The sequence below is a fragment of the Bombina bombina genome, chromosome 2 (genome assembly GCF_027579735.1).
Source record: "Bombina bombina isolate aBomBom1 chromosome 2, aBomBom1.pri, whole genome shotgun sequence".
Taxonomy (NCBI): domain Eukaryota; kingdom Metazoa; phylum Chordata; class Amphibia; order Anura; family Bombinatoridae; genus Bombina; species Bombina bombina.
In genome coordinates, this window is record NC_069500.1 from 816,894,856 (window position 1) to 816,918,249 (window position 23,394).

The 23,394-nt window shown below is 39.0% G+C and overlaps 1 protein-coding gene across 1 annotated transcript in view; it reads right to left on the bottom strand.

Moving 5' to 3' along the window:
* The window catches only part of ADAMTS10 (ADAM metallopeptidase with thrombospondin type 1 motif 10), a 149,059-nt gene extending 140,437 nt beyond the window's left edge, over positions 1–8,622 (bottom strand). Inside the window, exon 1 of the mRNA XM_053703065.1 lies at positions 8,301–8,622. The gene's annotated coding sequence lies outside the window, so the exon portion shown is untranslated. The remainder of the gene's footprint in view (positions 1–8,300) is intronic.
* Positions 8,623–23,394: the final 14,772 nt, after the last annotated feature.

The following is a 23,394-nucleotide window of genomic DNA, read 5'->3' on the forward strand; positions in this document are numbered from 1 at the left end:
GGGGCTAACAAATGTGGTGAAAAAGTTGAAAGACTTAACACACATAATATATAGAGCCATGGGCGTTTGGAGATACATAGCTCCCTCAGCACTCCTGGATAACCGCCACTGGCTGTAAGATTAGGGAAACATAGAATACAGCAATAATGGGTTATATGAGCAATAGGAAGAATTATAGGATTTATATATTAATTATAGCAAGTAATTGGGTGGACCTAAATGATTTCCACTCCTGGTTGGGTGAATAGCTGTGTTTTGCTCAGCATCAATTCTAGCAGTTCCCATTACTTTACCTATACGTTTAAAAGGACATGAAACCCAAAATGTTTCTGTCATGATTAAGATAGAGCAAACAATTTTTAACAACTTTACAATTTGCTTATATTTTCTAATTTGCTTTGTTGAAAAGCATACATAGGTAGGCTCAGGAGCTGCAATGCACTACTGGGAGCTAGCTGCGGATTGGTAGTTGCACATATATGCCTCTTGTCTTTGGCTCACCTGATGTGTTCAGCTAGCTCCCAGTAGTGCTATGCTGTTTCTTCCACAACAGATACCCACAAAATTAATCAAATTTGATAATAGAAGAAAATTGGGAAAGTTGTTTAAACTTGTATGCTCTATATGGATCATGAAAAAACTTTTGTTTTGTTTCATGTCGCGTTAAGGTCTATGCAAAAAATTAAATACTCTTAATAAATTAAAGGATGTCATTTTTTAGCATTAGAACTGGGTTTTTCAAACCACGGGTCGAGCTTTACTTGGTCGTAACACCATGTTTACTAGGTTGTGACTTGTGTGTGTGTTGTATGATAGTGTGTGTGTGTGTGTGGTGTGTGTGTTGTATGATAGAATGTGTGTGTGTGTTGTATTATAGTGTGTTTGTGTGTGTGTGGTGTGTATGTTGTATGATAGTATGTGTGTGGTGTGTGTTGTATGATAGTGTGTGTGGTGTGTTGTATTATAGTGTGTGTGGTGTGTATGTTGTATGATAGTATGTGTGTAGTGTGTGTGTTGTATGATAGTGTGTGTGTGTGGTATGATAGAATTTGTGGTGTGTGTGTTGTATTATAGTGTGTGTGTGTGTGTGTGTGTGGTGTGTATGTTGTATGATAGTATGTGTGTGGTGTGTGTGTTGTATGATAGTGTGACAGTTGTATGATAGTGTGTGTGTTGTATGATAATGTGTGTGTTGTATTATAGTGTGTGGTGTGTGTGTTGTATGATAGCATGTGTGTGTTGTGTGTATTGTATGATAGTGTGTGTGTTGTATGATAGTGTGTGTGGTGTGTGTGTGTGTGTGTTGTATGATAGTGTGTGTTGTATGATAGCATGTGTGTGTTGTGTGTGTTGTATGATAGTGTGTTGTGTGTCTGTGTGTGTTGTATGCTAGCATGTGTGTGTTGTGTGTATTGTATGATAGTGTGTGTGTTGTATGCTAGCATGTGTGTGTTGTGTGTATTGTATGATAGTGTGTGTGTTGTATGATATTGTGTGTGGTGTGTGTGTGTGTATTGTATGATAGTGTGTGTGTTGTATGATAGTGTGTGGTGTGTGTGTTGTATGACAGTGTATGATAGTGTGTGTGTTGTATGACAGTGTATGATGTGTGTGTGTGTGTATTATGAAAGCATGTGTGTTGTTTGTATGCATACATTTCTTCTGTTATGTGATCAGTCCACGGGTCATCATTACTTCTGGGATATTATCTGCTCCCCTACAGGAAGTGCAAGAGGATTCACCCAGCAGAGTTGCTATATAGCTCCTCCCCTCTACGTCACCCCCAGTCATTCTCTTGCACCCAAAGACTAGATAGGAGGTGTGAGAGGACTATGGTGATTATACTTAGTTTTTAGAACTTCAATCAAAAGTTTGTTATTTTACAATAGCACCGGAGCGTGTTATTACCTCTCTGGCAGAGTTTGAAGAAGAATCTACCAGAGTTTTTCTTATGATTTTAACCGGAGTAGTTAAGATCATATTGCTGTTTCTCGGCCATCTGAGGGAGGTAAAAACTTCAGATCAGGGGACAGCGGGCAGTTGAATCTGCATTGAGGTATGTAGCAGTTTTTTATTTTCTGAATGGAATTGATGAAAAAATCCTGCCATACCGTTATAATGAACATGTATGTATGCTCTACACTTTAGTATTCTGGGGATGGTATTTCACCGGAATTACTCTGTAAAAGTACATTAAACCTTTTATTAGGTATTTTTCATGTTAAACGTTTTTGCTGGAATGTAGAATCGTTTGCATTAATGAGGTACTGAGTGAATAAATATTTGGGCATTATTTTTCCACTTGGCAGTTTGCTTGTTTTAATTATGACAGTTTCGTTTCTCTCTCACTGCTGTGTGTGAGAGGGAGGGGCCGTTTTTGGCGCTCTTTGCTACGCATCAAAAATTTCCAGTCAGTTACTCTTGTATTTTCTGCATGATCCGGTTCATCTCTAACAGAACTCAGGGGTCTTCAAACTTCTTTGAAGGGAGGTAGATTCTCTCAGCAGAGCTGTGAGACTTATATAGTGACTGTGATTTAAAACGTTGCTCTGTAATTTTTATGTTTAAAATTTAATTAGTGTTATTTTACTAATGGGAACAAACCTTTGCTAAAAAGTTGTGTTGTTTGTAAAGAGTGATGCTATAACTGTTTTTCAGTTCATTATTTCAACTGTCATTTAATCGTTTAGTGCTTCTTGAGGCACAGTACGTTTTTGTTAAATAAAATTGTAACCGAGTTGCATGTTTATTGCTAGTGTGTTAAACATGTCTGATTCAGAGGAAGAGACCTGTGTCATTTGTTCCAATGCCAAGGTGGAGCCCAATAGAAATTTATGTACTAACTGTATTGATGCTACTTTAAATAAAAGCCAATTTGTACAAATTGAACAAATTTCACCAAACAGCGAGGGGAGAGTTATGCCGACTAACTCGCCTCACGTGTCAGTACCTGCATCTCCCGCCCGGGAGGTGCGTGATATTATGGCGCCTAGTACATCTGGGCAGCCATTACAGATAACATTACAAGATATGGCTACTGTTATGACTGAAGTTTTGGCTAAATTACCAGAACTAAGAGGCAAGCGTGATCACTCTGGGGTGAGAACAGAGTGCGCTGATAATTCTAGGGCCATGTCTGATACTGCGTCACAGCTTGCAGAGCATGAGGACGGAGAGCTTCATTCTGTAGGTGACGGTTCTGATCCAAGCAGATTGGATTCAGATATTTCAAATTTTAAATTTAAATTGGAAAACCTCCGTGTATTACTAGGGGAGGTCTTAGCAGCTCTTAACGATTGTAACACTGTTGCAATACCAGAGAAAATGTGTAGGTTGGATAAATACTTTGCGGTACCGGCGAGTACTGACGTTTTTCCTATACCTAAGAGATTAACTGAAATTGTTACTAAGGAGTGGGATAGACCCGGTGTGCCGTTCTCACCCCCTCCAATATTTAGAAAGATGTTTCCAATAGACGCCACCACACGGGACTTATGGCAAACGGTCCCTAAGGTGGAGGGAGCAGTTTCTACTTTAGCTAAGCGTACCACTATCCCGGTGGAGGATAGCTGTGCTTTTTCAGATCCTATGGATAAAAAATTAGAGGGTTACCTTAAGAAAATGTTTGTTCAACAAGGTTTTATATTGCAACCCCTTGCATGCATCGCGCCGATTACGGCTGCGGCAGCATTTTGGATTGAGTCTCTGGAAGAGAACCTTAGTTCAGCTACGCTGGACGACATTACGGACAGGCTTAGAGTCCTTAAACTAGCTAATTCATTCATTTCGGAGGCCGTAGTACATTTAACCAAACTTACGGCTAAGAATTCAGGATTCGCCATTCAGGCACGTAGGGCGCTGTGGCTAAAATCCTGGTCGGCTGATGTAACTTCTAAGTCCAAATTACTTAATATACCTTTCAAGGGGCAAACTTTATTTGGGCCCGGTTTGAAAGAAATTATTGCTGACATTACAGGAGGTAAGGGCCACGCTCTACCTCAAGACAAAGCCAAAGCTAAGGCTAGACAGTCTAATTTTCGTCCCTTTCGGAATTTCAAAACAGGAACAGCATCAACTTCCACTGCACCAAAACAGGAAGGAGCTGTTGCTCGTTACAGACAAGGCTGGAAACCTAACCAGTCCTGGAATAAGGGCAAGCAGGCCAGGAAACCTGCTGCTGCCCCTAAGACAGCATGAACCGAGTGCCCCCGATCCGGGACCGGATCTAGTGGGGGGCAGACTCTCTCTCTTCGCCCAGGCTTGGGCAAGAGATGTCCAGGATCCCTGGGCGCTAGAAATCATATCTCAGGGATACCTTCTAGACTTCAAATTCTCTCCCCCAAGAGGGAGATTTCTTCTGTCAAGGTTGTCAACAAACCAAATAAAGAAAGACGCGTTTCTACGCTGTGTACAAGATCTATTATTAATGGGAGTGATCCATCCGGTTCCGCGGTCGGAACAAGGACAAGGGTTTTACTCAAACCTGTTTGTGGTTCCCAAAAAAGAGGGAACTTTCAGGCCAATCTTGGATTTAAAGATCCTAAACAAATTCCTAAGAGTTCCATCGTTCAAAATGGAAACTACTCGTACAATCTTACCCATGATCCAAGAGGGTCAGTACATGACCACAGTGGATTTAAAGGATGCTTACCTTCACATACCGATTCACAAAGATCATTACCGGTATCTAAGGTTTGCCTTCTTAAACAGGCATTACCAGTTTGTAGCCCTTCCATTCGGATTGGCTACGGCTCCAAGAATCTTCACAAAGGTTCTGGGTGCCCTTCTGGCGGTACTAAGACCGCGAGGAATTTCGGTAGCTCCGTACCTAGACGACATTCTGATACAAGCTTCAAGCTTTCAAACTGCCAAGTCTCATACAGAGTTAGTTCTGGCATTTCTAAGGTCGCATGGATGGAAAGTGAACGAAAAGAAGAGTTCTCTCTTTCCTCTCACAAGAGTTCCATTCTTGGGGACTCTTATAGATTCTGTAGAAATGAAGATTTATCTGACAGAAGACAGATTAACAAAGCTTCTAAATGCATGCCGTGTCCTTCATTCCATTCAACTCCCGTCAGTAGCTCAATGCATGGAGGTGATCGGCTTAATGGTAGCAGCAATGGACATAGTACCCTTTGCACGCCTACATCTCAGACCGCTGCAATTGTGCATGCTGAGTCAGTGGAATGGGGATTACTCAGATTTGTCCCCCACTCTGAATCTGGATCAAGAGACCAGAAACTCTCTTCTATGGTGGCTTTCTCGGCCACATCTGTCCAGGGGGATGCCATTCAGCAGGCCGGACTGGACAATTGTAACAACAGACGCCAGCCTACTAGGTTGGGGCGCTGTCTGGAATTCTCTGAAGGCTCAGGGACAATGGAGTCAGGAGGAAAGTCTCCTGCCAATAAACATTCTGGAATTGAGAGCAGTTCTCAATGCCCTTCTAGCTTGGCCCCAGTTAAAGACTCGGGGGTTCATCAGGTTTCAGTCGGACAACATCATGACTGTAGCTTACATCAACCATCAGGGAGGGACAAGAAGCTCCCTAGCAATGATGGAAGTATCAAAGATATTTCGCTGGGCAGAGTCTCACTCTTGCCACCTGTCAGCAATCCACATCCCGGGAGTAGAGAACTGGGAGGCGGATTTCTTGAGTCGCCAGACTTTTCATCCGGGGGAGTGGGAACTTCATCCGGAGGTCTTTGCCCAAATACTTCGACGTTGGGGCAAACCAGATATAGATCTCATGGCGTCTCGCCAGAACGCCAAACTTCCTCGCTACGGATCCAGATCCAGGGATCCGGGAGCGGTTCTGATAGATGCTTTGACAGCACCTTGGAACTTCAGGATGGCTTATGTGTTTCCACCCTTCCCGCTGCTTCCTCGATTGATTGCCAAAATCAAACAGGAGAGAGCATCAGTGATTCTAATAGCACCTGCATGGCCACGCAGGACTTGGTATGCAGATCTAGTGGACATGTCATCCTGTCCGCCTTGGTCTCTACCTCTAAGACAGGACCTTCTGATACAGGGTCCATTCAAACATCAAAATTTAACTTCTCTGAAGCTGACTGCTTGGAAATTGAACGCTTGATTTTATCAAAACGTGGTTTTTCTGAGTCGGTTATTGATACCCTGATACAGGCTAGGAAGCCTGTTACCAGAAAGATTTACCATAAAATATGGCGTAAATACCTATACTGGTGTGAATCCAAAGATTACTCCTGGAGTAAGGTTAGGATTCCTAGGATATTGTCCTTTCTACAAGAAGGTTTAGAAAAGGGTTTATCGGCTAGCTCATTAAAGGGACAGATCTCAGCTCTGTCCATCTTGTTACACAAGCGTCTGTCAGAAAATCCAGACGTCCAGGCATTTTGTCAGGCTTTAGCTAGGATCAAGCCTGTGTTTAAAACTGTTGCTCCGCCATGGAGTTTAAACTTAGTTCTTAACGTTTTACAGGGTGTTCCGTTCGAACCCCTTCATTCCATTGATATAAAATTGTTATCTTGGAAAGTTCTATTTTTAATGGCTATTTCCTCGGCTCGAAGAGTCTCTGAATTATCAGCCTTACATTGTGATTCTCCTTATCTGATCTTTCACTCAGACAAGGTAGTTCTGCGTACTAAACCTGGGTTCTTACCTAAGGTAGTCACTAACAGGAATATCAATCAAGAGATTGTTGTTCCATCCTTGTGTCCAAATCCTTCTTCAAAGAAGGAACGTCTTCTACACAATCTGGATGTAGTTCGTGCCCTCAAGTTCTACTTGCAGGCAACTAAGGATTTTCGACAAACGTCTTCCCTGTTTGTCGTGTACTCTGGTCAGAGGAGAGGTCATAAGGCTTCGGCTACCTCTCTCTCCTTCTGGCTTCGTAGCATAATTCGTTTAGCCTATGAGACTGCTGGACAGCAGCCTCCTGAAAGAATTACAGCTCATTCTACTAGAGCTGTGGCTTCCACTTGGGCCTTTAAGAATGAGGCCTCTGTTGAACAGATTTGCAAGGCTGCAACTTGGTCTTCGCTTCATACTTTTTCCAAATTTTACAAATTTGACACTTTTGCTTCTTCGGAGGCTATTTTTGGGAGAAAGGTTCTTCAGGCAGTGGTTCCTTCTGTATAATGAGCCTGCCTATCCCTCCCGTCATCCGTGTACTTTTGCTTTGGTATTGGTATCCCAGAAGTAATGATGACCCGTGGACTGATCACACATAACAGAAGAAAACATAATTTATGCTTACCTGATAAATTCCTTTCTTCTGTTGTGTGATCAGTCCACGGCCCGCCCTGTTTTTTAAGGCAGGTAAATATTTTTTAAATTATAATCCAGTCACCACTACACCCTTGGCTTCTCCTTTCTCGTTGGTCTTTGGTCGAATGACTGGAGGTGACGTAGAGGGGAGGAGCTATATAGCAACTCTGCTGGGTGAATCCTCTTGCACTTCCTGTAGGGGAGCAGATAATATCCCAGAAGTAATGATGACCCGTGGACTGATCACACAACAGAAGAAAGGAATTTATCAGGTAAGCATAAATTATGTTTTTTGTCACTTTGCTCAAAATTGCAGCTTTCTTGTTGTATATTAATTCAGCAATGTTCAGGCCAAGCACAAAAACAGGGTCACAAAGGTATGTGGTAACATGGCCCTGAGTCTTGGGGAAAAAGACATTTGAAGAACCTTACATTAGGATATCTCTTTAATCAATATGAGTAGTCTGTTTGTAGCAATATGAGGAGATATAGGGAATGAATGCATGGTGCAAATGGAGGAGTTATACAGTGATCTTATATGGAGAAATAGGAGTTCTAGAAAGAGTTTATATAAAGCAAGAGAGAGAAAGATACGGAACTAAGAATTATTTTAACAGTACCAAGACTTTACGGCAGGTGTTATATAAATCATCAGCATCACTTGTGAGCAGGGGTGATCCTGATAACTGGAGCTTTAGAGAAAGATTTTGAGCAACAGGAGGAGATATAGAGAAAGGGAATGTGGGGCAATAGCACAGGTTAGAGGGAAAGTGTATATAGAGCATAAGAAAGGAATTATCAGCAGGGGTATTTAGAACAATAAGTGATCTACACAGTTTGAATTTTTTAACCAGTCTTTTCAATCAAAAATATTATGTATTTACCAAAGCTCAGACTCTTTAAATCATCATCAGTAAACATTGCAAACTACAGATATTGTCACAACAGACAAACATGTACAAGATGTAGATTAATATAACAGTATTTAGAGGTAAAAGTCCACATTCATGTTATTAAAAACTAATATAATGTTCTGTCCAGTCACATACCTGATCTTTCAAATGGCCAAGGAGGTTAATTGCACCTGATACCACAGGATCTTCTGCTGCTCAAATTAATCTGGTAAAATGAAACCCAATACTCTCAGTGTGTAAAGGCGTTTGTTCTTTGCACAGGCAGAAAAATGGAATCTATGAACAGGATGGGTTTTTTTTTGTTGGCAGTTTCTTGTTTAAAAGAAAAAAAAATTCTATTGCCTGCACGTAATTAAAGAGGGCTGTGTTTAAAGGAATACTCCCCTACAGTAGCTATTTTTTTTGTGTGGGGGGATATTTAATATAGTCATTAGAAAGAATAAGGCGGGGGCATGAAACTGACCCTTTTGTTGCTAGGGGGGATCTGCAAATTATTACTTTGCTCAACTTTGCAATATATTGCAGTCCTGCCTGGCAGGAGAAGGGTTAAGTTGCCACAGGGGCAGTGGGTGTCACTGATGCAAAACAGGTAGGAGTAACTAGGGGGACGTCACTGTCTGCAGTTATTCATCTCTTAAAGCCACAATTTAACAACTTATCCTGATGTCATAAGAAAGACCTTAATATTCATAAACTAGAAGTGGAGTGAACTGGATTATAGGAAAAAAAGCTATTCAGACAAAGTGCAAAGGAGAAATGAATTGTAGAGAATGAGAAGTGATACACTTCTCATTTTCGCAGGCTTTGAGGAAGTGTTATCTTTTTATAGAGTACATTATACTTGAAGTGACTGGGATTTTAATCTTTAATACATTTTGCACTCTACATTTACACAAACACTTTACTTCATATTGAAAATCAGCTCATTTTAATAAAATAAAAATTCAAGACAGAAATATCATCTTATAGAAAAAGGCAAAAAGCAAGGACTATCTTTTGTTATACCATTTTATCAATAACCAAAAATTGTATCCATACAAAAATAATCCATTATACTAGAAAAGCCTCTATTAAAATTTAACTTTGACTAAATTAGTTTAAAATTAAATAAAATAAAAATGATCAGGTTTTATAATTGCATTTATATTTTTAATCTTGCATTTAAAAAAAAAAAATATTGATATACTATTAAATTTTTAATCTTGCATTAAAAAAAACCCCATGCAATCTGATCAAGCTGACAGTTGAGTAGGAAACTAGTAAATATATTTTTCTGTGTGACATAGGAGAAAAATAAAATGATATATTGTTGTAATGTCTACTCTGGTGTTTTGTAAAACAAGTGACCTACAAAATAGAAGTTTTCTTTAAATGGCTGACTGCTGTTACAACTATAATATGGTTGCTAAGCGGGACATAATTTCCTCTTCTTCATTTTAAGGACAACAGTGCCATCAAGTGGTTGATATTGGTATTAACAGGAATTGGTTGTAAAAGTTAAAGTGATGGTAAATTTCAGACTATAAGAATGTTGCTATGACAAATATATTAGTTTGCAAGTAAAACCACACTATTATTTTTTTTTAAAGTGTATACAGTACTTTTATACATATTTTATAATAAAAGATTTATAATCCTAATTGGTATTGTGTGTTCTTATGCCCTCTTCATTTCCTCTTTTGGCTGGGCTTTGATGTATAGAGCAGTCACATCCACTCTCTACATATACTTTAAAGGGGCTGGACTTCAAGATTGTCAAATGAAACACGTTAATTGGATGTTCACTGGAATTGTCATTAAAAAAGGTTCATCCATCTGGGCCGGCATAACATTACAATAGAAGCATTAGTATATGCACTAATTTAACCCTTTCACAGATGGATTAAAAAAAAAAAGTACACATATACTTTTTTTTTTTTTTTTTTTTTTTTATTTATGTTTTTTATTGAGGTTGTGCAAAAGTGTTACAACATATATAAAACAACATAGCGTAAAACAAGTAGAAAAAGTACATTTCAGTTTGACGATTTCTATATAAGTAGAAAGAAACAGTTTTGAATGTGCATAATCTTATAGAAAAGACTGGAACCTCTTTTTATACATTAAGATGAATAGCTTGAATGGTCACTTCTGGATTCATAAGCGTAAAGTAAATTAGCAATTGACATAGTATTTGATAGAAAAAATATGTAAATAATATGGTGAAATATGTGGGAACAACAATTTGATTGCGGCATAGACAAGAGGAGCCGCATAGCTAACCCTCCAAAAGTAGGAGGTATATTATATTATGTGGGGGGAGATATTAAATTGAATACAATAAACAGAGTATAATGCATGTGAAACTTTCAGAACATGGTGAGCTGGCTTAAGGGAGATAAGGCAGATCTCATACATAAGAACCCCGTATAACAGTCATGAAACTATAAATGATCAGGGTCAACATACACAAACAAATGTATAAACATAGGGGTCCGTCAGGTTAGTTATTAAGGCTAGTAAGGTAGAGTTTGGCATAAAGGTTCAAACAAAACAAATGGTGAGTTATGTTTATCAGGGTGGCTATTCCTTAAGATAACGTTTAGAATCGCCATTTTCCATATATACTGTCTATGTTATCCATGAGAATATAAATGAAGGGGCTTAGGGGTCTCGGCCGCCGACACCCAAGCCTTAGGGGCATACACAATGGAAGAGGACAACATAGCACGTTTTGTTTCACTCCTCAGGGCCAACCAGCTTTATATGGTGTGCGAAGTGTAAGCATAAATATGTTTGTAGAATCAATAGGCGGTCAGCTGGATCCTAACTAACCGCCGTCATATGATACCTATGTGTTGTAGACGGGGCATGATAAAAACTAATATTTAACACATCAATAACAAGACCACATCTAAAAGTTATGATTATGGTAATGCAGCTTAATCACTCTTGCCCTAGTAAAGCTCATTTATCAATAACATTGCACACATATTATCTTTTCAAATGATATATTGCAAGACCTTAAGTACCCCATTCACATCTGTGCTCACAGCCCGTCCCTCATCACCACACAACATTTAGCTAGATTGGTGCATATTTATAGTATAAACCTGTCTAAAACATGATAAAGGACTTAAAATAATAAACAATCATACAAGTGGGTAGGTTAAGCGCCCAAAAACAGCCATAATGATCACCACAAATAAAAGAGACCTTGTTATAACCAAGGTATGGGCAAAATGTGGCGGCAGGGGGTCTAGGCATAGCAATTAACCTAATAGGGCAGTCAACAGAGCTACTGTAATATATATAGACAAACATTAACTCTTGAAAACCATGTATATCATAGGAGAGCTGGCATATAAACCTGCTGTGCCAACCATAACCATTCATTGTTAAAGAAAGTAGCGTGTCCATATCCTGGGGCAGATCTCAGTGGGAGTCCAAACTTATCAGGCAGTCAGAGAGAGAGAAAGGTGCCTAATAGAGCTGCCAAGTTTATTGAAAATTCAGCAGGGGTCCATGTTCAACCCATCCCATGATAAACACAAAGTCCGGTATGAGGGAGGTAGAAAAAACAGAGAGTCCCTTGCATTTCCAATGTTTAACCTATTCCCTTTTGATTAGCAGTGGGAACCAGCGGGTTACTGAAGAGAGGGGAAAGCTGGTGCTTTATGTTGAGAGGCATATCTTCGCTGATAAGCTGGAAAGCCACGGGCAAACGCACCTGCATGCTTATGGTGCTGATATCAATAGTTAGTAGTGTGCTGCTATAAAGCGATATAAGATTCCCCTGTAGCACCCGGTATTTACCTTCCACTGACCATCTCCGAAGAACCAGTGTCTTCTCCGGTCTTAGATCTGTGTCGGGAGAGTCTGGGTTTGCCGCAGCTTCTTGGGGTGGGTCGACAGCCTCAGTAATAGCATTCTGAAAAGCCCCCTGTAAGATAGGCTCAGCGAGGTCAGGCAGCTGTTGGAACTGAATGGCGCTATTTCTGTTAGGAGCTGCGTACAGCTTGTCGATCAAACTGGCATGGTGTTTTTGCAGCAAGCGCCTCATTACCTCCAAGAAATAAAGCGGAGTCTCCATAGTGCAGGCTGAGTCTAAAACCCCAAGGAGAAATAGGCATGCAGTTTTCTCAGAAGCCTGCAAACGGAGTGTAGTATCCTCAAAATGGCGGCTCTCTCTTCCAGCTCTGCGGAGTGAAACAGTGACGGGTAACTGGTGCAGACTCTCCGGGCCCCCAAAAGTTCATAAATACATAACACCAGCTCGTAGCTCTATCCACATAGATGCTAGGTACAAATAGTTTGTTGCAGAGTGTGAAAAGACCCCTAAATTAGGATCTTGGGCCCGGGAGCTGCACAAAAACACGTCCTACCAGCTCTGTAGATGACTCCGCCCCCCACATATACTTTTTAATAGCAAAGATGACATATATAGCATTTGATTAGTTAAAGGTTACCATAAAGGGACACTAAACCCCATTTTTTTTTCTTTCATGATTCAGATAGAGCATGCAATTTTAAGCAACTTTCTAATTTACTTCTATTATCAATTTTTCTTCATTCTCTTGCAATCTTTATTTGAAAAAGAAGGCATATAAGCTAAAGAGCCAGCCAATTTTTGGTTCAGTACAATGGACAGCAGTTTTTTTTATTGGTTCTGTCCAATCAGCAAGGACAACCCAAGTTGTTCATCAAAAATGGGCCGGCATCTAAACTTACATTCTTGCTTTTCAAATAAAGATACCAAGAAAATGAAGAAAATGTGATAATAGGAGTAAATTAGAAAGTTGCTTAAAATTGCATGCTCTATCTGAATCATGAAAGGAAAAATTTGGGTTCAGTGTCCCTTTAACCCTTTGAGTGCTAAGCACTTTCCCACCTGGATGCTAAGCTGATTAAAGTTTTTTTTTAAATTTTTTAAAACATTTTTTTTAGGTTTTTTTCCAGATACTCAATACTTAATAATCAAGGCGATTACCTTTCCAATGGTAGGTCTTGGGGGTCTGTAGCTGCTTAGATGCCTGAGATACAGGCTTCTAAGCAGCATGCCCCTTTTCGCTATACTTGTATTTTGTTAATAAAGTTGCATGGAAAACATGAAGCCCTGGCGATGCCTGTCACTATACAGGACTGATCGCCAGGGTAGGAGCCCCCAGATCTCCCTCAAGGTGGGAGAGGACTAGCAACGGCTCTGAGCTGTCAGTAGCACCAGAGTGGGAAACTCTGCAACGGCTCAGAGACGTCGTTAGCACTCAAGGGGTTAAGGGTGTTCAGCCTTTTCAAATGAGTGGCCACAGTGCAGTGAGTGCACAGATCAATTTAGGTATTTTGTTGTTAAGCAAACACACATATACCTAATATAAGAAAACTAAACAAACATAAATAAACTTTATATCAGAGTGATTCATATTATTTGTCTAGATTCAATAAAACCCTTTTGTGAAACTAATATATTACAGAAAAAAATGTGCCGGAACATCACAACTTGTGGAAGTCAAAGAGATTTGTATGTGCCCCTCGTCACATTTGCTAGTTCAGCTCCATTATAATCAAAGAATCTGCATTTATTCCCTAATTGTTCTCTTCTTGCCGTACAAGAAAGCTGAAAAAGGAAATGAAAATAAAAACAAGACAACCTTGTCAGCTTTGCAAAAGACAAACACGGCTGTGAGATGAGACAATTCAATAGCAATTGGGTCTTGATGAATTGCTCTTGATGAAGTCTCTTAATCCCTTCTATGAGCATGACAGATGCTATTTTCGGTGATTGTTGGCGGTCTAGTAGGAAGCACTCCCAGGCTTCATGGGAATGCCAGTGGGGTCACCACATACGCACGTGGTGACGTCACAAAGGGGCTGAGCCAGGAAGCTCAGTGTAGCTGCAAGGAGCTGGATGGAGGAGGTTGTTCAAACCCCTCCATCTCAGCTCCCATAGCAGCGACAAACCTCCAAGACCTGCACGAGTAGTACTATAAAGCAGATGTTTTAAAAAAGTAGAACAAACACATGGGGATTTGCTTGGGAATTGGTTATTATATGTGCAATAAAAACAAATCTGGCATGTGTAGAGATCCCTAATAAAGTTTATTTTGTAGTAGACAAGTCCCTCTCTCAAAAAAGATATGGCAGTAGAGGGCCCTCTAGTGGGCCTTTAAGAAAATTAAGGGATAACTGACTTGAAGTCTGGAGTGTTCTATGTGTGTTATGGTTATATTGTTGCAAGTTTGTGGCAGATATATTTGCTTACCTTTATAGGGTCCTGTTGCAGTGGTTCCAGCCTCTTTTTTCTTGCCTCCAGACTTCAAGGGATTTTTTCCTGCCCACCCAGCCCTGGAAGCAGAAGGTTTTGGCAATAAGGTAGTTACACACATTTTGGTGGCATTAGGCTCTTTCGGCCTGGGTAGGTTTAATTAGGCTAGCCCTTTAAGCATAAGCGTTAATATAGACTTCCACCTTTGACAAGCATGTTTTACGACTCTTTTTAGGGGGTCACCGTACCGGGTTGGTTGTAACATGCCCTAGCTTGGTGGTTGGTCATGGCCCTGGGAGCAGGCAGTGAGAGCACAGAGTGACGGTCTAGAGCACTGGTTTTCAAACCTGTCCTCAATCCTCCCCAACAGTCCAGGTTTTCTGCATAATCTTGGATGATAACAGGTAGAATAACCATGGTTAATAATCAGCTGGTTATTTCACCTGTGCTCTAGTTCAGATATTCACAAAATGTGGCCTGTTAGGGAGGTCTGAGGACAGGTTTGAAAACCAGTGGTCTAGAGGAGCAGGGATGGGTGATGCCCACTAGGTGCCGCCCTAGGGGTTCCTCTCCCTTATGATGCCAACCGAAGAGCTCTAAACACCAGGTGCCACGCTAGAGGTACCGAAGGGGCCTTGACCGTCTGTTCGTAGGGATTAGGCTAGAACTTGTTACAAGTTCAAGTTATTTATTAAAGAGTTGCCTAATAATATTAGCTGTGATTAAAGAAAGTTTATGTTTAATAAACGTGACCGTGGCCGGTCTTTATCCAAAATCGGTGTCTGTGTGTTATTTGTTAAGTTGTTAAGAGCTAGTAGTTAACGCAAGGACATAAAAGGAGGTTTATCTGTTATGCATTTTGTCTGTATTACAGTGGTAACAGTGAAGACTTGCAAGAAAAAAGTACTTTTATTTCTGTACTGAACAAATGGGTCCTCTCTAATCTATATTGTAACTTCCAAAAGCCTGTATGGGCCCCAATTTCACATATGGTAATTAAGTGAGGTGATCACAGTAACAGCAGGGGTCACTTGGCCATTTTCAGTATTATTTACTAAAATCTAAAATTATACATTTTTTAAAAGTTTTTACCGCAACTATCTCATATGCCATAAATTATAAATGTAATAATGGTATATTGTTAATCTGCTGGGCCTGCTGAAACAACAATATTTAGGGCTAGATTACGAGTGGAGCTCTAATTTACGCTTTCGCTCCCACATTAACTTTGCTAGAGGCTTTTTTGCGCGCATCAGGTTGAGCTCGTATTACAAGTTGAAAGTAAAAAGTTTGTGTGCAAGCAAAAACCTGACTTGCGGAAAAAGCTGAATTAGAATATCGCAACAGCGTCTAGCGTATTCTCCTATAGACTTTAATGGAGCGTGCAAACTAAAAAAAAAAAAAAACAACTAACACCCATACTCGCGTGCTAACCCGATACAGTGTAGACATTGTTAATGTTGTAAATGACTATTGTAGCTGGAAATGGCTGATATTTAACGGAATATCTACGTAGACGTACAGAGGACCATTATCAGGAACCATGTTGTGTTTACCTCTCTAGTTTTAAAAAGGCTAATTGATCATTACAAAACCTTTTGCAATTATGTTAGCACAGATGAAAACTGTTGTGCTGGATTAAACAATTACAGGCTCAAGATGGCCAGAAACAAAAAAACTGTTCTCTGAAACTTGTCAGTAGTGATGTCGCAAATAGTTTGCCGGCGAACATAGCATGTTCGCGATCGCCACGGCGGGCGAACATATGCGATGTTCTATCCGCCCCCTATTCGTCATCATTGAGTAAACTTTGACCCTGTATCTCACAGTCTGCAGACACATTCCAGCCAATTAGCAGCAGACCCTCACTCCCAGACCCTCCCAGCTCCTGGACAGCAGCCATTTTAGATTCATTTGGAAGCTGCATTGTTAGTGAGAGGAGGGACAGTGTAGCTGCTGCTGATTTAATAGGGAAATTGATAGCTAGGCTAGTGTATTCAGTGTCCACTACAGTCCTGAAGGACACATCTGATCTCTGCTGTAAGGACAGCACCCCAAAAAGCCCTTTTTAGGGCTAGAACATCATTTTTTTTCCTGTGTGATCTAATTGCAGTTGCCTGCCTGCCAAGCCTCTTGCCCAGGGCCACCACTCATATCTGGTGTAACAGTAGTGTAAATTTAAAAAACAACAACTTTTTTTTGACTGTGAAACATCAGTCTGCTAGTGTAATCTAATTGCAGTTGCCTGCCTGCCAGCGTGTGTGCCAGGCCCACTTGCCCAGTGCCACACCACTCATATCTGGTGTAACAGTAGTGTAAATTTTAAAAAAAAAACTTTTTTGACTGTGAAACATCAGTCTGCTAGTGTAATCTAATTGCAGTTGCCTGCCTGCCAGCGTGTGTGCCAGGCCCACTTGCCCAGTGCCATCACTCATATCTGGTGTAACAGTAGTGTAAATTTTAAAAAAAAAACTTTTTTGACTGTGAAACATCAGTCTGCTAGTGTAATCTAATTGCAGTTCCCTGCCTGCCAGCGTGTGTGTCAGGCCCACTTGCCCAGTGCCACCACTCATATCTGGTGTAACAGTAGTGTAAATTTAAAAAACAACAACTTTTTTTTGACTGTGAAACATCAGTCTGCTAGTGTAATCTAATTGCAGTTGCCTGCCTGCCAGCGTGTGTGCCAGGCCCACTTGCCCAGTGCCACACCACTCATATCTGGTGTAACAGTAGTGTAAATTTAAAAAAAAAACTTTTTTGACTGTGAAACATCAGTCTGCTAGTGTAATCTAATTGCAGTTGCCTGCCTGCCAGCGTGTGTGCCAGGCCACTTGCCCAGTGCCATCACTCATATCTGGTGTAACAGTAGTGTAAATTTAAAAAAAAAAACTTTTTTGACTGTGAAACATCAGTCTGCTAGTGTAATCTAATTGCAGTTGCCTGCCCGCCAGGGTGTGTGCCAGGCCCACTTGCCCAGTGCCACACCACTCATATCTGGTGTAACAGTAGTGTAAATTTAAAATAAAAAAACTTTTTTGACTGTGAAACATCAGTCTGCTAGTGTAATTTTACAAAAAGCAGAGGGGTAGCAATAGCACTACACAAATATATGGGTTGCTCTATGTGTGTTTCTGAAATATCAGTATACTAGGAGCTAGAGTGCTTGTGCATATGAACCAATGTTACATATAGTCAAAAGGGAATCAGTAAGAAACTGACAAAAGGGTACAAATATAGCACTCTGAGAACGTACTTGTGTAACAAAAAAGTGAAAGACATTAAAATGTAACTTTTAATAGATCATATTTAAAAACAGGGGATTTACAAACATTTTAAAAGAAATTGAAATTTGGATCCACTACCAAATAGCCAGATAGTGTCACTGCTGGCTAATAGAGACGAACACCCTCATTAGGTTAATGTAGAGTCTCTTTATAAGTCAAATGACAGGGTTATCCCTTTGCATATTACTCATATAAAGGTAATGATGGTCCCTAATTGGGATAGGTTTAAATAAAAGATATATATGAGGATAATAAAGGAAGGAGCGTGTTGGATATACAATGTACACTTGTGATTGAAGGTATTTTGGGTGAGCACTTTCAATATACAGTTCATGTAAATTACATAAGTCTTACACCCAAAATTGTGTGTGGTTCTCCTCAGTAGATAGGTTAGCTTATATACAAAACTCTAGCTTTATAATACCTAAGTTGGTAAACTATGAGTTGTGGTGAATACTGTACTACCCACAATACTATAAAGAGTGAGAAGTCTAATAAACTCCTTATTTTTACCTGTTAATACCGCAGTAAATTGTACTTAGGTTTCCTTAAGTGTTATTATAGAGAGTCAGTTAATAAACTATAATGTTTGGTTATCTTTTGATACCGTTTATTAAATATCACTGGTGAGTATCTAGGCTAGTTGAGATGAATATTGTACTACCTACACTACTATAAAGAGTGAGAAGTCTTATAAACTTCTTACTTTTACCTGTTAATACCGTAATAGATTATGCTTAGGTTTCCTTAAGTATTATTATGGAGAGTCAGTTAATAAACTCTAATGTTTGGTTACCTTTTAATACCGTCTATTAAATATCACTGGTAAGTATCTAGGTTCGGGGAGACCAGACCTTTATATAAATGTTACCTTGTGGGTACCAATAGTAATGCCTTTAAATTAAGGTAAACCTAACTCATTTACCACTATTGCTTTGTAAATATCTTTAGTAATATATGGATTAGAAAAAGTCTAACCCAATACCTATATTACCTATGAGTAATCAAAGTTTATTGTCCAGCTAGTATGGCTAGATTAGCTTAAACTAGACACCGTAAATGCGGCAATAAGATTTTTATACCATTTTACGTTGTCATTTAAATAAAGGTAGTGAATCAACAAATTAAGTTAAAAACAACAAATAAGGAAGAACTGGGGGACGCCACTGACGCGTTTCGCCGTGGTAGCTGTATCAAAGGGCAGTCTCACTCTGTCTTTGTGAGATTTAAATACCCTTGAGTGTAAGCGGATTGGCTGTTGGAGAGGGCCTTGGTTGTATCAATTGATTTGATTGGTCATAACAGTAGGTGTGTAACGGAAGATACATATTGATTGGTCCATTTGCTGCAGTCATTTATTTATATTTGTATCGATAATATGATTATCTGCTTAAGTTTGACAATATTATTTTGCTGACAGCATGGTCTTATTGTGCCTAATATAAGATAGTACAAGTATCACTCATTTGTTTATATATAATTGTTAAACGATTAAGTTAGTCGTCATCATAGCCTTTCTGTTATTGGGTGTCGAATCTGTCAGTCACAGTAACTCAGATTGTGAAGACAGAGACACGAGTGGTGATTGGTCTGAAGGAGCTCTCTATCTTGCGTGCGTGTCAGGTTGTTCAGACCTACGTCATCTTCGCTCTGAGACTCCGCTATCACACTCTCATACCATATTATTGGATAACGGACCTGTCCATCATTATGTCACTCGGGACCCATTCCGTATTGATATTCCTACATCATATTTGGTAGCTATGATGAATAGGTAATCGCAATTTGTTATAGATTATATACGTTGCATATTGATATTTTATGTACATCATATATCGATTTGAACTTTCTACTTGGAACTGAATAACGTATTTGTAGTTCCTAATATCCATCATCTTATCTGATTTAAAACATACTATGAATTTGCTTATCATTTGATTTTGTTACATACCACCCTGTTGTGTGTTCAAAGAATCCCTACCTTCTGAAAATTATGATGTTCTAATACCTGAAATAAATTTAGTGAAAAAGTGAAAATGAAATGAATTTAAAAAAATAAAATAAATTGAAAAACGTGAGATTTAGTGTGTTTTTTGTGTGACTATCAATAAATAATAATAATGAGTGAAATGATTTTAAATAAATATTGAATGGTGCTACAATGAATAATGTGTGATTTATGAAAATATTAAGACAGTGTGTAACATCTAAGTGTAGACTAAATAATAGTCAATAGATGAAACATTTATATAAAAAAAGGTTTTATACAGTGATAAACATGTGAACGTGTATATCACATAAAGTGCTTATTATATTGTGACCATATTAAATTGTGGTCAGTGATTGGAGCAATATTAAATAAAATTGCATAAAAGTGCTAAAAGCTTAATAATGCTTAATATTTAAATTGTGAAGATAGAATCCACACATAAAATATATGCGTATTATAAGGGTGTATATATAGTTCCATACAATGATATTCCCATATGAAATAATAAAGTCAACATTAGATGGAATTTTTAATGACTACGCTAGGCGTTCTGAGATAGTTCAACCTCTTAAATATGGTACATTTATATACATGATCTTGTAATTTTAATCCATTGAAATGTTGACTAAAGATGACATTATATAGTTCTGTGTGATACTCTTATTTAGGCAAAAATACATAATAGTTATTATTCTCATTAAGACCATATGGATTGACAGAATTAAGCAAATAAATCCATTTGCATTCTGCCTGAAGTAATGCATCTTCTAAGTTTCCTCCTCTGATTCCTAATGATATTTTTTCTAGGCCAAAGAAAGATAGAAATTCTGTGTTGGAATCATGTTTATGCAGGAAATGTTTGGCTATCTGTGTGATTTTTTTGCCTTTTTTGAGGTCTGATTCAGCATTTCTTATATTACACATATGTTCGCCCACCCTCTTTTTGAGCAGGCGTGAGGTCATACCTACATAGTTTAATTTACAACTGCATTGTAGTACGTATACCACACTAGCAGTGGTACATGTGATGTGTTGTTTGATGTAGTGTATTTTTCCAAATCTATCTTTGATTTGTTCAATCTGAAAGGTATGTGAACAATACGTGCAATTTCGGCATGGATAGTTGCCAAGATATGAGATTTTGGCCTTCTTCCTTACAAAGTGACTTTGGACTAGTCTATCTTTTAAATTCCTAGACCTCCGATAGCAGATAGAAATTCTATCTCCCAGACTCTCACTCAAATCCGGATCATTCTGAAGAATATACCACGATTTTTGTATAATGTGTGTTACGTCCTTGATTTGTGAGTTAAATGTGGTTATTAGTCTGGTTTTGTTATCCTTTCTCTTAGGTTTAGGAAATAAAAGATCTTGTCTCGGAGTGTGTAAGGCTCTATATTTGGCTTTTTTCAGGCTTCTATTGCTGTAGCCTCTCGCTTTCAATCTGGTTTCCAATTCCTTTGCTCTTATTTTAAATATTGAATCTGAAGAACAATTTCTACGTGTTCTTAAAAATTCACCTACTGGTAAAGATCTGAGGGTACTTTGGGTATGAGCACTGCTGTGGTGTAGAATAGAATTTGTTGCAGTTTGTTTGCGAAACAGATCAGTTGTAAGATTGCCATTCTCTCTTTGGTTATTTTTAAATCCAGAAAGTTTACCTCTACTTGACTGCATTCATATGTTAGTTTGACGTTGATGTTATTATCATTAAGTTTAATCAAGAACTCATCCAAGTCTGGTTTAGACCCTTCCCAGATAAAGAGGATGTCGTCAATATAACGAATCCAGAGTGGTATTTGTTCCATTTGGATGGCATTGGCATCTGAAAAAACTGTCTCCTCCCACCATCCTAAAAATGAATTAGCATATGTGGGTGCACATGTTGTGCCCATGGCGGTTCCACGTATTTGTAAATAATAGCGATCATTAAATACAAAAAAAATATGGTTTAATATGAATTTGACTAAGTCGAGGATAAAGATATTGTGTTCATGTGACTCAGTAGAGTCTAGATCAAGGAAATGTTTTACTGCCTTTATACCTAAGTCATGATGAATGCTCGTGTACAGAGACTCAACATCCGCTGTAATTAGCCATGTTTCTCTGGCTACTTGAATCCCTTCCAATCGTTGAAGTACCTCTGTTGTGTCTCTAACATATGAGGGTAATTCTTCTACAAAGGATCTCAGTCTTTTGTCCACATATATACTGGCTTTTTCAGTTAAACATCCATTGCCAGACACAATGGGTCGGCCTGGCGGATTAGTTATATTTTTATGTATTTTAGGAATTAAATATAGTGTTGAGATTCTTGGATTTTTAACTTGCAGGAATTTGAATTCTTTATTATTAATAGTATGGTTATCCTTAGCTATTTCAATCATAGTGTCATACTGTCTTTTGTATGTTGCTGATGGATTGAATATTAGTTTTTTATAGCAGTTAACATCATTCAGTTGTTTGTTTGCCTCACATAGATACAGTTCAATCGGCCAAATAACAATGTTTCCACCTTTGTCAGATCCTTTAATCAGTACGTCATCCCAACCTTCAATTTCTTTGAGTGCCTGTTGTTCTTGTAATGAGATATTAGTACCTTTGTTTTTGACAGTGAGTAAATTAATTTCATTATATACTATTTGATTGAAAGTTTGTATATTGTGAAATTCAGAAATATTCGGTATGTATTGCGATTTGTTTTTGATTAGATCACGCCATTTTGGATTAGTTTCCAGGTCATCACTTTCTTTTAGAAGTTCTTCCAAGTCTTGTTGTCAGGACTTTTATCTGATTCTACATTATGCCACAGCTTCTACTGTGCCTTTAAGGATTTTCCCTGTATTACCAACTCCACCCTATTTATAGCCGATCTAGGCCCTACCTACTTTGCTTAGTATTGAAGCATTGCTGCCTTTGGTATCCTAGCCTCTTAGACTGTGTGAACGCTGTTCATATCCGTCTCCTAAACTTTAGCTTACCGGACCGGAGTTCCACCTCCAATACCTTCTAACTGATTGTCTCCATTCCTTCTCCTCTCAGCAGAAGCTGCAGCTCGTCTCTCATTACAACAGAGTTATTCACAAGGCAGACGCCCTCACTTTCACCGCAGTGACGTCATCCGCCCGCTGCTTACTGCTCTGCATCTCAGCGCTGCAACAAAACGGAGCTCCGCTCACCCTGGCCGAATGTAAGTGCTAAACTCTCCAAATTGTCCTGCATTACATATCGGTCTGCATTACTAACTTGTTAATGTTATACCTGTGTCTGTTCTACCTCCACGCTGTCCTGCTCCTCACGCTATGTATAATAACAGACACCTACCGTACTTCAGTTACCAAATTAGGAATTCCTATGATATGTTATGATGTCAGCTTAACGACTCTTAAGGTTGATTACTCTAGGCTTGCACTATTATTTATATACTTATTTATGGATCCTTATACATTCCTTTCTGTTTTATAAAATAGTAAAACCTTGCATAATACGCACCTAAGGATTTCCCGGCAATATTTTTCCCTCCTGCAAATAATTTAGTGCTTATAAAGAGCACAGGTGGCAGGCATAGGGTTAAGTAGTCCAAAATCCTCCAACATTAAATTACAGCCTGGTGATACAAGAATACAGCTGCTTTCCATAGTAGCATTGTGCAGTATTCAGTATCTTTTTGCTACACTTCACACTTTTATTTTGATCTCAGCATATTGTGGTCCT